The 16,354-nt window shown below is 43.0% G+C and overlaps 1 protein-coding gene and 1 pseudogene across 4 annotated transcripts in view; one reads left to right on the top strand and one right to left on the bottom strand.

Moving 5' to 3' along the window:
- The window catches only part of FARS2 (phenylalanyl-tRNA synthetase 2, mitochondrial), a 618,388-nt gene that overhangs the window by 185,789 nt on the left and 416,245 nt on the right, over positions 1-16,354 (top strand). The gene's annotated exons all lie outside the window — the stretch shown is intronic.
- On the bottom strand, positions 1,255-12,658 carry LOC119539641 (annotated as a pseudogene).

Genomic DNA, 16,354 nt, shown 5'->3' with positions numbered 1-16,354 from the left:
GCTCTCCTTTATCCTGAGATGATTTCCTTGCTACCTTCTTTGGTCTTAAAATATTCTTTCTCTTATGAAGTGAGAGTAACTGTATTATTAAAATATGCCTATAATTGGCAAAATAAAGTATTGCCAACCTTATCTTAGTGCTTAGAACTTTTTGAAAATTTTACTGGTCCACGAAGTCCAAAAATTTAGGTTTTAATAAACAAAGAACATAGTTATGTTATGGAGACATTATAATATTATATAGTTAATATATGATTTCTGAATGTTCACATATAATCAGAAGGAGATGATTTTATAGAAGAGGTGAGTGAAGGTGTACAGAGAAATGAACTTTTGGTATATTCTTGACCACAACTCATTATTGAAATGGTGCTTCCATCAGATCATCAATTTCAAATCCCCCCTCCCTTTTTAAAATAATTGCTGTCATTTCTCCATTCATTCATGTAGGAGTGTCCTTAAGTGGTTCCTTCCAGAGTTTGTGCTCCTTGCCTACAATGATTCAGTCCTCTTTGAGGGAGTATCCTTCATTTCAAACACTCCACTTTGCATCCTTTGTGGTTTATCCTTGTCCGAAAACCTCCCTCCTTTATCATTAGAATATTTCTCTTTTGCTCCCTTTGATGTTCTCTCCCACTTTCCAGATGGTTAATTAGAGCCCACCTGCTCTTGGGCTTCTTTTTTCTAGTCTCCCCACTGTTTTTCTTGCGATGAGCCAAAGGTAGTCTATTTTTGCTTTCTGCCCTGAATCACTCTTCTATCTTTCAGTGAGTGACAGGGTTTTATTCTCCACCATGTGGCCATTGGGTTTCCTTAATAGCCTCCTGTTGAGGAGCTTTATTGAAGGCACTTTTATTTGGCTTTGATAGATTACAGTCCCCATGTTTCCCTAATCTCTTCTTTAAAATCTTTTAGGAAGGTCTCCTCCAGTCAAAGATGCAGTTAAATTGAAATCGTTTTTCTTCTTTTCTCTGCCCCAATGTTTACTTCGTCATATCTCTTGATAGTGCACAGCGAGGAGTCCTTGGCATATTGTACTTTAGTAATACCCCATTATTGCAGAGAAAAGGGCCTAGGAAGGACTTTTTAAATGGGAAATGCCTTTTCAGCAGCATGGGGTTTTTGCTGATAATTAGTTTGTGCTCGTGACAAGGCAGACACTATTAGCCTTTCAACCTGAGACCCTGTCACTGCCCCTTAGCATTTATTGCTCATGACCCTCATGTATCTTTCAGCACTCACCACCTTGAGCTGTCAGTTTGTGCATGTCTGGCGTCTCGACCTGGCTAGGGTGGCACTCTGTCTTCTCTGCGCCTCCTCGTTGTAACCCAGGGACCTGCACAGAGGAGCAGTCAGCAAACCTGGCACTCAGATGTGTCCTTCATTCTCCTCTGGCAACTCCCACTTGGCCAAAAGATGGCGGCCACCATGGTTACCTGTGTGGCAGCTCACCTGCCTGCTTTTTTTTTTTTTAATTCAGTTTTATTGAGATATATTCACAAATCACATAACCGTCTGTGGTGCGCAAGCAACCATCCACAGCACCACCACACAGCTGCGCACCCATCACCCCAATCCATCGCTTGAACACCTTCCTTATACCAGAAAAAGTAAAAATAAGAATAAAAAATAAAAGTAAGAAAGGAACATCCAAATCACCCCCCCCCACCTCATTCCTTACCTAGCCTCTGTCCCCATTTTTCCACCAATCCATCCACACACTGCACAAAGGGAGTATGATCCACAAGGCCCCCACAACCACACTGCCACCCCCCGTAAGCCACATTGCCACACAATGGTCTTCCAGAGTCAAGGCCACTGGGTTGCAGTTTGATATTTTCAGGGATTTCCATCTAGCTATTCCAATACACTAAAAACTAGAAAGGGATATCTATGTAATACATAAGAATAACCTCCAGAATGACCTCTCAACTCCATTTGGATTCTCTCAGCCACTGAAACTTTGTTTTGTTTCATTTCACATCCCCGTTTTGGTCAAGAAGATGTTTTCAATCCCATGGTGCTGGGTCCAGATTCATCCTTGAGAGTCATATCCTGCATTGCCAGGGAGATTTACACCCCTGGGAGTCAGATCACATGCAGTGGGGAGGGCAGCGAGTTCAGGTGCCGAGTTGGGTTAGCTAGAGAGAGAGGGCCACATCTGAGCAACAAAAGGGGTTCTCTGGAGGAGACTCTTAGGCGCAATTAAAAGCAGGTTTAGCCTCTCCTTTCACCTGCCTGTTTTTGTGGTTGGGCATTCCTGAGCTACTTCTCACCCTCTGTCCTTCCAGAGGAGTGGATAGGAGGCATATCCACCAGGGTCCAAACAGGAGACAGAAACCACGAAAAGTTTTACGTAAAGAATTACCAGTCAGGATTGGAGTAGTGAAGCACTGGCTACTAAGAAGTAAAGAGGATTCTAAAGAACTCTGGACCAGGAGCTATAAGGAGCAGTCCTTACCCTTGTGGCACCCCGAGCTGTGGTGCACTGGGGGTGCACTGAATGGTAGTGAAGTGGCAGTGGTGCTGCCCCGGTGCAGTTTGCTGGAGGTCCACACTCTGGAACTTGCTGGAAATCTGATTTCTAGCATGCTGGGGAAAGCTCTTCTTGGGGATGTACCTTGCAGATTGCACTCTGCTATGAAACCGCACTAGAGGGCTTCTGGGGAAGCTGCTGGCTGCTGCGGGAGCCCCTGGGGATCCGGGTGCTGCCACCTGCACTGCAGGGCTGGGGAAAAGGAGCACCCTGGAAGCAGCAAGAATGCCTCCCTCCTGTAATGTCTCTCCAGCGCCCTCTAGTGACGAAACAACATTGTGCCAGCTGGCAAAGCAAACATGTTTAAAGGGCCCAACTCAGCTTTTACAGGGCGGGTGATGAAGGATTGGTTTGTGATTGAGACGCAATAGATTGATAATTGACACAGTAGGCTTGCCACCTTTCCTGAATGTCTGGAAGTCTTTAGGGAGAAAGGCCACTATTTGCCCAATAAATGAGTCTCTAGGGAAAGTCACATTTAGGAAGGCAAAAATGTTTCTTTGTCATTCTAATTTAGAATTTCTGAACATAATATAGGTAGTGAGGAAGCCTTCTGGTTACTGGTTCTCAGTACATGGATTTTGTAGAGGATGGAGGGTCTTCCAGTGGATAAATGCTTGTGTTTTTGAACTAATAGTAGTATCTGGAGAAAAACAGATGAATATCCACTACATTTCATTCCTCTGAGATTCCAGGAAAATTATTGCCATTTACTTTCTGCATTTTCTCTTGGAGACCAGAGGGGCCTTATTAGGTTTTACCGAATCCATGTAATTACAGTAACAAAACTTTTTTGTACCAGCTGAAGTGTGTGTGAATGCAACAAAAATATTTTCACAGAAGTAATATTTTCACAGCAGTATTATGCTTTTTCACAGTAGACTTCACACCCTGCTATGGGCTATGTTTCTTTGCCTGGTGTGAAATACTGACTGGTACTCGTACAGGTGGTGTGGAATAACTTCACATTTTCAGCTTGGTAGATGCAAGTGGGGCAGTAGATGGGAAGGAGTTTTTGTTTACCAACCAGCCTCCAGAACCTGCTAGCAACCTTTGACAACATCCAGTTATATTGTCTGTTCACATTCCTTAGTCTACTCGTGGGTGTAAAAGATTAAAATGCTGCTTACTGACAAATAATGTGCCATTTAACTGGTACTTGAAGTGTCCCCTTTCTGGGCCTTTGCCTTCGAACCTATTTTCTAACGTTATCCTCTCCACTCATTCTGGGGTAGATCTCTGTGAAATTGTAAACTTTTGTTAATACAAATGAGTTTGAGTTTTCATTAACTAAATATGTTATCTAAGTACCATGTAGTTATTTTTAGCTGTGTGGAAACTTTATATGATTTTTGTATATGACTGGTAGCATTTCAATGTAACAATGATTCCTATCTCTTTCACCATCTCAAAATCTGATGAGAGCTTTGGACACATCCCCCTATATATACATGCACATTTTTTTCTTATTGTTTAAGGGGTTGCATAGGATCTTTTTTTTTTAAATTAAATTCAGTTTTATTGAAATATATTCATATACCATACAGTCATTCATGGTGTACAATCAACTTTTCAGAGTATGATCACATAGTTATCCATTCATCACAACAATCTATTTCTGAACATTTTCCTTACATCAGAAAGAATCAGAATAAGGATAAAAAATAAGAGTTAAAAAGAACAACCCAAACCATCCCCCCATCCCACCCTATTTTTCGTTTAGTTTTTGTCCCCATTTTTCTACTCATCCGTCCATACACTGGATAAAGGGAGTGTGATCCACAAGGTTTTCACAATCACGCTGTTACCCCTTGTAATCTACATTGTTACACAATCGTCTTCAGGAGTCCAGACTACTGGGTTGGAGTTTGATAGTTTCAGGTATTTACTTCTAGCTTTTCCAATATATTAAAACCAAAGAAGTATTATCTATATAGTGCGTAAGAATGTCTACCAGAGTGACCTCTCGACTCCATTTGAAATCTCTCAGCAACTGAAACTATTTTGTCTCATTTCGCATCCCCCTTTTGGTCAAGAAGATATTCTCAATCCCACGATGCTGGATCCAGATTCATCCCCGGGAGTCATATCGTGCATTGCCAGGGAGATTTACGTCCCTGGGAGTCAGGTCCGACATAGGGGAGAGGGCAGCAAGATCACCCGCCAAGGTGGCTCAGTTAGAGAGAGAGAGGGCCACATCTGAGCAATAAAGAGGTACTCAGGGGGAGACTCTTAGGCACAATTATGGTTGCATAGGATCTTGCATTAGATTATGCAATTAGAAGTCAGGATCAAGGAGATGGTTTCATTCTCCATGTGGGTAATTGCCAACCTAGATTTGTAGTAGACTGGAAAATCTATTGTTCTTGATTTTCTCCCAGAAATTCCCTCTGTTCTCATTTCCAGTGCTGCTTCTTCATGCTTTTGTTGGATCATGTTACCATTCTGAAATTGTGTTTGGTGGTGGATTCCATGAACATCAGTAGAAATTAGGGTTAAGGTAGCTCTGGGAGGGCAGAGAATGCTGTCTTAACTGGGGAATAGCGGATGTCAGCACCTGGGGTGTTTGGAGGATTGGGGGTCAAGTTGGATGTTAAGGAATAGGAGGGGGAGATGAATGTATTCAGGGGAACCAAGGGGGCAGTTTCTGCCTAAGTCTGAGAACTTCTCTCCTGGGGTAGGAAGAATTCCTATGTAGTGTTTATCCCAGAACCAAGAAGTAAAAATATCTGACCTATTTAGAAAGCTGTAAGGAAGAGAAGGCAAGTTTAAGACCTGGAGATGGGGCTGAGGTACAGGGTTGGGTAGCATGGAGCAGTGGGTTGCAGATCTGACCCTGCATCCAGAAGTTGACCCTTGGAGTCCTCTTAGTGTTGGGCTTTAGATAACACATTGTATAGATTTATGAGCTAAGCTTAAATCAAACCACAGAAGGATTTACCTTAGAGAAATGGCAAGAATAACTTTCTCTCTATAAGAATTCTGAGTAGGAGAATGAGTTACAAAGGAAACTTGAGCTCCCTTCTCCAGGATGACTGTTCTCAATATCTGTAAGCCGTGGGCTTCAAGATAAGGCGAGAGACCTCTCAGTTCACTTGCCCCAATACTTTACCCTTTTGCAGTGCAGAAAAAACTCAGGAATAGCAATGTGCTATTCCATAGGGAATTTGATGGAGGAACTATGTAGACTATGTATACCAGTGCTTTGGCAATAGTGGTATAAGTGATTCTAATTTCAACTACAAGGTCTTAAGTACAATTTTAAGGTCTAGTTGTTGGAGGTTGATGCTATCATGCATCAATATATGCTTTAGAGTTTATCAAGGAAATCATAAAAAATTCATCCATAATGATGAACCAGGATTACATCTATAACCAGCCCAGGATACCACTGAAGATCTACTGATAATTTCCTTCCTGAGAATTGTGCTGATTCCAACTTTTCAAATGTGTGCAAGGGCTATAGGAGCTTTTCAGGGTTTTTCATTCTTGGACAGCCAGACTTTGGAGAATGACAGAAAATCCCCTGTTAACTGTAATAACTATTTAAATGTGTTCTATGGAAGTCACATTTTTGTAACCCTTAATAAACCACTTAGTTACTAGCAAAGAGCCTTTATTAGTGCATGAAAGTAGAGGAATGCAGAGTTTTGCACCCTTCATCTTTCAAGACTGAATAACAAGGACTTGAACTTCTGGGGTGTTGGCTTCTGGAGCCCATTGTTTCAGGTTGTGGTGCTCTGGTATTCTGGAAATGTTGCTAACCTTTGAGCTGGTGAGAGGAGAGTCAAATCCTTGCTCTGCATCTCATTCTCTGGAGTCCGTAATTAAGTTATTTATCTATTTTGAGCCTCTGTTTCTTCACCTAAAATGAGGACAATGCCCAAGTCATGGTTAAAGAGCCTAGCATACTCCCTGTGGAGTAGGAGGTGCTTAATAAATGCCACTTCTCCCATCGCTTTTTTTTTTCCCTTAGAATTTAATCTTTATTTACCGGATACTGCAAGATACGAAATTCTACACAGAAATAAATGCATTGAGAGGAGGAGCTTTATACAGTATGTACAGTTTGGAACTGTTCAAGTAGAGTTTTGTTACAAAAAGTGCTACATAACAAATCACATTTAAAATGAGTTCTTAGTAGATAAACAGCAAGACAAACTTATACCAAACATAGTACACAAACAACTTTGTACTGCAGCTGTACAATCTCCAAGTTAAAAGTCTGAGGAGTAGCATGCTGAACTTGGAAGAGGTTGTTTCTGGCTCAATATTCTGATCTTCTGCTTCCACTCCAGGGAAAGACTTCGCAGTCAGGCTTCGTTAAGCCTTGTACACAGACTCATTTTCATGGTTTTGTAGAGCTTCAATTTTGTCCATGCCTCCACATTCCTCCATCATTATTTTAAGTTTCTCAGTTTCACCTAGTTTTTCAGCAGCCTAAAAGATAATTGACATGGCATCCAGAATAACCAGAATACTTTTGGTATCTTTTGCAGTTAAAAGACATATCAATGGTTCTATTATGCCACAGTGGACAAGGTATACAATCCATTCCACTGTCCCACCACTTGTATAGTTGGTCACAGCCCACACAGTTCCCTTTTGTGTCTTCAAGTCTGCTTTGGAAAGAATGCTAACAAGCAAAGGGGCCAATCCACAATTTACTACTCGCCGCATCTGGTCCTGACTGCCAGCTGTGATGTTTGACATTGTCCATGTAGCTTCCTTCTGAATATTAGTTTTGGGGTTAGTTAGCAGGCCGTGAAAGACGGGAAGGGCTCCTGCATCTATTACAACTTGAGTCTGTTCATCTGTCCCAGTGGCAATATTACCTGTGGCTCTTAGTGCAGGAGTCACACGTGGCAATTCAGTAGCCCCTAGACGCTTCACAACCATTTTCCAGTTTTCACAACAGTTTCAGTCCCTTCATTTGGACCATCTGTAAGATCGGAAATGGCCCAGCAAGTATCTGCTAGTACTTCTGGATCATCATGAAGCAGGAGATGCACTAAAGTAGGAAGAATCTGCTCAACAGCCTCTAACGGGGGGGTTCCAGTTTGCTAATGTTGCCGTTATGCAAAATACCAGAAATGGATTGACTTTTATAAAGGGGGTTTATTTGGTTACTAAGTTACAGTCTTAAGGCCATAAAGTGTCCAAGGTAAGTCATCAACAATCAGGTACCTTCACTGGAGGATGGCCAATGGTGTCCGGAAAACCTCTGTTAGCTGGGAAGGCACGTGGCTGGCATCTGCTCCAGAGTTCTGGTTTCAAAATGGCTTTCTCCCAGGATGTTCCTATCTAGGCTACAGCAGCGTCTGGGCCTTGGTGGCTGTTTTTAAAGTACTCCAGAGATTCAATTATGATCCACTCTGAATGGGTGGAACCACACCTCCACACCCTAATCTACTCTCTGCTCTCACTGGTGCCCCTACAGAAACCCCTACACACCTCCACACCTCCACACCCTAATCAAAGGTGTCACTCACAGTTGGGTGGGTCACATCTCCATGGAAACACTCAATTACAAGGTTCCAACCTAATCAACACCAGTAATCTGCCCCCACAAGATTACATCAAAGATAATGGCATTTTGGGGGACATAATACATACAAACTGGCACAGGGGGTACAGGGTTCTTATTGCAACAAAGATTTGAAAGTGTCCAGGTAAGATTATGTAAGTAACTGCACGCTAAAATGACATATTGGGAACTGCAAGTAAAGCCAACAGAGAATCGACGTGTCATTCTTGATAACCAAGTCTCGGAAAGATGAGCCATCACCTGCCATGTTCCTAGAGTCCATGCTGCGTGTTCAATGATGTGACCATAGGGAGCTGCCAACAGAAAGATGAGTGCTGGGATAGCCACTCCATCCACCACAGCCTTGGTCTGTTCTGATGTCCCAGAAACAATGTTAGTGAGCACCCAAGGAGATGCAAACTGAATAGGAGTGCAGTCAGTTCTGCCCAAGAAGAACACAATTTTGGAATCAAACCGGCCCAGATTATGTTGTCTTTGAGGGGCTGTTTTTCCCTGGAAAGCAGTTTCCTATAAGCTTGAGTAGCTTGGAGCTGGCTTTCCAAATTGTTGCTATATATGTCTTTGACAATGTCATCAACAGACCAATTTACAGTGTCCTGGTTATTACGGTTTTCCTGTGGTGGAGAAGTGGCATCACCAGGAAAAGAGCTGACATTTCTTCTTTTTCAGCATCTGGTCACCCTTCCTCAGCTCCACATTAACTTCTATACGATGCCCCTCATTTCTGTGCTGTCTCTCCCTTTGTTCTTGAGTCTGTGAAGGTGGGCAGCTAGTGAATTAGCATTCTCATCGGTGGACTTGGTTCTGAGACAAAGGGAGAAAGGTTTGGTGTGGTCTCTGGTTTCCAGCAAGAGGTGGTTCCGGGTTCATAGGCTGCCCTCGAAATGTCCACCATGGCTTGGCCCGAAGACTGTGTCCCATCCCCTCGTCTTCATCTTTAGAACAGATGTTTGCTCCTTTAGTACTGATTAGGTGTAGATTTACCTGAATATCATTGATGTGAATCAGATTTCTCCTGGGTCCTACTCTGTAAGTCTGATCTGCTTTCTTCTTTTAATTTTTCCTTAAGCCATTGCCGTCAGTAACTGACTGATTAGTAATTTATGTCTTTTGTCTTCTCCCTTCAGATGGTAATATATCTTTTGTCTTCCTCCTTTTATTTAGAGTAGCTGATAGAATTTAGATGGGGCCTTGGGCCTGTTATATTTCACTCACTGGCATCATGAATGAGATGCTGAGTCACCTGAAGAAGAAAATGCTGTCTCCTTCTCTGTGTTTTATCTGCCATCATGGCCTAGGAGGAGGATGGTGGGAGATCATAATTTTAAAGCCCATGGCAGAGCAGATGATGTCTTCTCTTCTTGTCAATGGCGGTTGTTAGGAGCACCGATTTGCACTGAGACGGAGTGCTTTTTGTCGTTGCTGCTGTTACTTTTTGCCCCCACACATTTAGACATTTTGTCTCTCATGCAGTTTGCACACAGCTTCATGTAACTTCCTTGCCTGGACTGATTGAAGCTTCTGATATTTTCCTTGTGCTTGGCAAACTATTAATCTACTCTCTGCTCTCACTGGTGCCCCTACAGAAACCCCTAAGAGAAGAAAAGGGCCGATAAATGCACTTGTCATGATATGTCAAGGTGAATAAAAGCAGGCAAGACAACTGGCCAGATTGCTGAAATATCCGGAAGCATTTGGCTGTACTTTTGCGGGGAGCACAAGGAGTCAGGGCAGGAGATATCCTGCTAGCAGCTCCGAGAGGGAAGCCCTTGACTCAAGACAACAGCTGGGTGTAGAGGCACTTCGGATGTACCTTCTTGTCCTGGGGACTGGCCTTGACCCTGGCCTCTTGAGACAATGTACTTTTGTCACTAAACAAGGAGTTAAATAGCCTCTGTGATATACTGAACTTGAATTTTCTCCCTTAGAGGCATCAGTGAGTGGGGGATTTGGAAAGACCATAATCTCTCCAACAAAGACCTGATTGAATTTGAAAATGAAGGCCTGGGATGGAGGGGGTTCCCTGAGAAAGCTTAGATTTAAACAGAGGGACTTGTTCTTGTGAAGCTTGAGTTTTTCATCTTCTGCAGCGCCCCTGACAGCCAGTATTTTGTTCAGCTGCCTGGCACAAATTACTTCTCCGCCACTGACATGTTTGTGCAGCATCTTTCACCAGAGAACACTGACTGTTTCAAATCTCTTCCCATTACTCCTCTGGCACAAAATCTCATTGCAAGGAGAGGAAATGAGGCAAGCAGCAGGGAGAAACTAAAGTCTGCTTTTCGCGGTACAGAGCTTTAATGCATTACCTCCCCCGCACTAATCTCTGTAACTTGATTAATTGGCATGTGGTGAGTTACAGAAAAATCCAGGAATGACAGAAATGATTCAATATCAATTAGCTAAAACAGAAATGTACTTCCCACAGAGACCCTGGGACAAGTTGTATTTAACTGGGCCTTTAATACACCAGTCTTCCCAAATGCTGAGATCAAGCGGTTCTCACTTAGGGCCCAGTTGTCTGAAGAAATTAAAAACTGCAAAATTAGAAGCTAAAATCCACTTGGATGAGCCTGACATTCCTTTAATATGTCTTGTCTATTCATCTCGCTAAGACATACCAATCCTCCCTCCAAAGTAATTTGAATACTTAATATTTGCTGAAATGCTTTAGTTGGATTTGAATAACGTAATTGAATTTGCTTGCTACATTTGGGGGAAATGAAGGTTTGGGAGTGCCTGTGGTAAGATATGTGAATGTGCTTATTTTTAGAATGGATTCTTACTTATTTCTCCGTCTGTGAACTGGGAATTAATAAGCAGTGGGTCTGCCACATCTACGAGGCTGTAATTCATCAACGTTACAGGCTGTGTCTGTCACTCTGCAATGACTGGCTTGTCTCCGGGGCTCGCAGGGGACCTGCTTAGTGACAGGTTTGTCAGGCTCAGTTGGATATAAATGGTCTCTGGGTTTGGATGCAGTGTGTTCTTGGGAGCCTCATCCTAGTCAGGATCATTGTAAAATAGGATCCTGACTAAGCACTCCTCTGTTGGTTTACAGGCTGGTGAGAGAAAGAAATAAATAAGCAGAGACTATGCAGAGTGAGCAGGGTGCAGGTCTGAAAGTGAGAATTATACACAGCACGGTCAGCACAGTGGAACAGAGATGGCTAAGGCACCGAAGAGGGAAATCTCCACCCCTGGGGTGAGAGGGATGCTCATAGGAGGCTTCCCAGAGATTCTTAAACCCAGAGTTGAAGGGATCCAGGCAGAGAAGAGGGTGCTGTGTTCTTGCTGGTGGGAGTAGCAGATTTGAAGGCCTGAAGATGTGGAGTCGTGTGCTGAGTGCCTGGACTGTATGTGCAATGTGTGTGTGTGTGTGTGTGTCGGTGGGTGGGTGGGTGGGGGTGCATGGGGAAGGGATAGGGGATAAAGTCAGAGAGGGAGGCACTGACGGCTTCACGAAGGCCCTTCTGTCCAGCTTTGGGGAATTTGAACTTTAGTTTTAAAAAGAGTGAGGGGGCACTGATGATTTTTAAACATAAGAACAAAGCAATCAGATTGCCGTTCTAGAAAAATAATCCTGCAGGGTAGCCTGTGGTGTGGAGCAACATTGGGCAGGCTTGTGGAGATGGGGAGTGTCCCTGGGAGATGATTGGAACCACCCAAGAGAGCAGCAGTGCAGGCCAAGCCATAGAAATGGCAGAGGCGGCAGCAATGACGGACAGAACCAAGATATTAAGGAGGTAGAATTTGCTGGCTTTGGTGGCTGAATGTGGGGGATGTGAGGGAAAGGGAAAAGCAGCTAAATGAACTCTTGGGGTGTTTTCTTGGTCCTGTTTGCAGAGTTAGGGAACACAGAAGGAGGGGCACATTTGGGGTAGAGGTCTGGGGGAGAAAGTTTAGTTTGGGGTATGTTTAGCAAGTGGAGGTGTCTGGGAGGTGGCTATCTTTTTGTGTCTGGGCCCCTGGTGACAGATATTGAGGACGCACCTGCATACAGAAGGTTGGCAATGTTGGGACTTGGTGCAAATCCACCTGGGGGAGACTATGCAGAGTGAGCAGGATGCAGGCCTGAAAAGGAGGCCTGCTGACCACAAATACTTAGCAGCAGGTCTGGAAGGGGAAGTGATGAAGATGCCCAAGACAGAGCAGCCAGCCTAACTGTCAAGAGGAAAGAAGGTAGTGGTAGCGTGATCCGGGTTGAGAGGGAGCCCTGTTTGTTTCCTGGGGTGTTTATTTAAAGGGCATAATTGGGTATGTTCATTGCAGAGAAAGAGCCAAAAGAAAGATTACAGGTGCAGGAGAGAGGAGAGAGAGGATTTTTTTTTTTTTTTTTTTTTTTTTTTTTTAGTTTGCAATAGATATATATTTTCCTATATGCCCCTCTATTATTAACCTCTAGTTATAATGTCATACATTTGTTCTGGTTCATGACAGAGATTTCTTATATTTGTACAGTTAATCTTGGAGATTGCCCACCACAAGGTTCACTGTTTATACATTCCCATCTTTTAACCTCCAACCTTCCTTGTGGTGACATACGTGACTCTGAGCTTTACCCTTTCCGCCATCTTCACACACCTTTCAGCACTGTTAGTTATTCTCACAATGTGCTACCATCACCTCTGTTCATTTCCAAACGTTTAAGTTCAACCTAGTTTAACATTCTGCTCATAATAAGCAACTGCTCCCCATTCTTTGGCCTCGTTCTATGTCCTGATAAATTATATTTCATGTCTCTGAGTTTATATATAATAATTAGTTCCTATCAGTGAGACCCTGCAATATTTGTCCTTATGTGTCTGTCTTATTTCACTCAATATAGTGTCCTCAAGGTTTCTTCATCAACCCGTTTTTGTTTTAAGATGGTTTTGTTCACACCCCATACATTCCATCCTAAGTAAACAATTGATGGTTCCCTGTATAGTCACGTATTTGTGTGCTCACCACCCTCACCACTATCTATATAAGGACATCTACATACACTTCCTCCACAAAGCAGGAGGAAGAGTCAAAGAAGGCAGAGAGGCAAAAGAAAAAGAAAAGAGAAAGAGAAAACAAAAACAAAAACAAAAACAATGTGGCAGCTAGGAAGCAGCAAAAGGAAAGATAACCTTAAATTAAAGTAGCATACAGAGTCAGACAACATTACCAATGCCAAGAGTCCCATACCCCTCCCTTATGCCACCCTCTTATATGCATTTAGCCTTTGTATATATTGCCTTTGTTACATTAAAGGAAGCGTAATACAACGTTTCTGTTAATTATAGTCTCTAGTTTATGTTGATTGTATTTTTCCCCCAATACCTCCCCATTTTTAACACTTTGAAAGGTTGACATTCGTTTGTTCTCCCACATGAGAAAACATAGTTGTACATTTTATCACAATTATTGAACACTCTAGGTTTCACTGAGTTATGCAGTCCCGGTCTTTATCTTTCCTCTTTTCTTCTGGTGTCCCACATGCTCCTAACCTTCCTCTTTCAACCATATTCACAGTTATCTTTGTTCAGTGTGCTTACACTGCTGTGTTACCATCACCCAAAATTGTGTTCCAAACCTCTCCTGTCTTTTCCTTTCTGTCTGTAGTGCTCCCTTTAGTGTTTCCTGTAGAGCAGGTATCTTGTTCACAAACTTGGTCATTGTCTGTTTGTCAGAGAATATTTTGAGCTCTCCCTCATATTTGAAGGACAGTTTTGCTGGATATAGGATTCTTGGTTGGCGGTTTTTCTCTTTCAGTATCTTAAATGTATCACCCCACTTCCTTCTTGCCTCCATGGTTTCTGCTGAGAAATCTGCACATAGTCTTATCAAGCTTTCTTTCTATGTGATGGATCACTTTTCTCTTGCTACTTTCAGGCTTCTCTCTTTATCTTTGACATTTGATAATCTGATTATTAAGTGTCTTGGCGTAGGCCTGTTCAGATCTATTCTGTTTGGAGTACGCCGCGTTTCTTGGGTCTCTAATTTTATGTCTTTCATAAGAGATGGGAAATTTTCATTGATTATTTACTCTATTATTGCTTCTGCCCCTTTTCCCTTCTCTTCTGGGACACCAATGACATGTACATTCCTGAATTTTGTTTTGTCCTTAAGTTCCCGGAGACACTGCTCGTATTTTTCCATTCTTTTCTCTATCTGTTCTTTTGTGTGTAGGGTTTCAGGTGCCTTGTTCTTCAGTTCCTGAGTGTTTTCTTCTGCTTCTTGAGATCTGCTGTTGTATGTTTCCATTGTGACTTTCATCTCTTGTGTTGTGCCTTTCATTTCCATAGATTCTGGCAGTTGTTTTTTCAAACTTTCAATTTCTGCCTTATGTGTATGCCCAGTGTTTTCTTTATAGCCGTTATCTTTTGCCGTATCTTCCCTAAACTTTTTGAATTGATTTAGCATTAGTTGTTTAAATTCCTGTATCTCAGTTGAAGTGTAAGGTTGTTCCTTTGACTGGGCCATAACTTCATTTTTCTTAGTGTAGACTGTAGTTTTTTGTTGTCTAGGCATCTGGCCTCCTTGGCCACCCCAGTCAGGTTTTCCCAGTCGAGAACTGACTCAGGTCCCAGAAGGAAGAAATATTCAATATCCGGTTTCCCTGATGGTGTGTCTTAGAGGATTGACACTCCCTGTGCTTTTCTGCCCAGCAGGTGGCACCTGTCAGCCTGTCACTCCAGACTGGTGTAAGGAGGTGTGGCCCGTGGCTGTTTATGCCCAGGCTCTGGGGTCTGGTTCTGAATGGAAGGTGGGTAGTAGAGCTTGGCACCACCTTCTTCCTCTTAGGGAAGATATGCTCCCTAGAGAGAGGTTATTTGCATATAAATAGATTCTTTGTTTCTCAGACTCTGCTCTCTCTACCCTTGTCTGGGTCAGAGTGCTACGAGTTTAAAGTGGCTGAGGCTTTCTCTACTGCAGAGCACTGCAAGCTGAAAACAGCTGAGGCTTCTCCACTGAGCCGCCCAGATTGAGAGAGAGAGAAAGGGACAGAAAGTCCCCTTTCAGGGTCTGTCTTTGGCCCCCAGGTTCACTCATCGGCCAGAGATAGCACCTGATCCTTTGAACTCCCCATCCTGAGACAGATACGTCCCCTGACTCTCCAAGGTCAGTCGTCACCAAAAGCCTCTGTCCTCTTGTTGGGGATTTGTAGTTTGTATTGAGAAGTTAACATTTGTTAATTAAAAACCCAGTTGGAGCTGGGCTGAGGTATATTCGCTTGTTCAGAGAGTGCTGCTCCCTATCACAGCGAGGCTTTGCAGTTCAGGCTGCTGTGAGGGAGGGGCTCTCAGCGTGGGTCCACAGTTTTTACCTACAGATTTTATGCTGAGATCTCGGGCATTCCTCCCAATCTAGATTGTTGCACGATGTGTGGACAGGCTTGGTCATCTCCCAGCAGTTATTCCAGATGTTTTACTAGTTGTTCCTGGTTTTTTATTAGTTGCTCTGGGGGGACTAACTTCCACTCATCTCTATGCTGCCATCTTCTCCGGAAGCTGGGATGATTTTTAAGTAAGAACCATGAGGAGATGGAAGGAAATGGGATGGAGTGGATCCAAGACCCAGGGAGAGGGGTTGGACTGGAGTTTTCCAGGAAGAAGGTGTACCTTTTTTTTTTTTTTTTTTTAAACTAAGGTGGGGTGAAGGATTAAAGTATGGCTACAAAGACTGAAGCATTTATTACTGGGTCTGGAGGGCTGAATATTAGGCGTTTCTTAGCCGATGGCTTCTTTTTTCTCAGCCAGGAAGAAGGAAAGCCATCATTTTTTTTTCCCCAGGTGAAAGTAGTGTGGGTGGGAGTGATGTTTTAAGCAGTGTTTAGAGGAGGCTCTGGAGTTAATTGGAGAGAACAGTGAATACTTCCTTCTCCATGATCTGGTTCTTGACTCAGCAGGTACTGATAGGGGCAGTTCTAAATTAATCAAGTAATGAAAAAGACATGCAGGAAGCGCCTGCTAAGTTCAAGGCGCTGTGTCAGGCCACGATCCACACAGCCCATCCCTGTTGCTCTTAGGTTGGTTAAAAACCATGCAAGCACGTGTTCTCTGCTCTTAAGAGCCAGTACTGTGACTCTTTGCACTTTATCCTTTTATAGTATGCTCACCCCAGTCAGAGGAATATATAGCCCCATATATTCAATTTTTTAATAATCTTTTCATTTCAGAATCATCATAGCTTGGTGGAAAAAATTGCAGAATAGGCCAGAGACTTCCCATACACCCCACACCCAGTTTTCCCTATTATGAACATCTTACGTTAATTTGGTACATTTGTCATAATGAATG

Source organism: Choloepus didactylus, chromosome 7, assembly GCF_015220235.1.
Source record: "Choloepus didactylus isolate mChoDid1 chromosome 7, mChoDid1.pri, whole genome shotgun sequence".
Lineage (NCBI taxonomy): Eukaryota > Metazoa > Chordata > Mammalia > Pilosa > Megalonychidae > Choloepus > Choloepus didactylus.
This window is presented reverse-complemented; position numbering and strand designations above follow the sequence as displayed.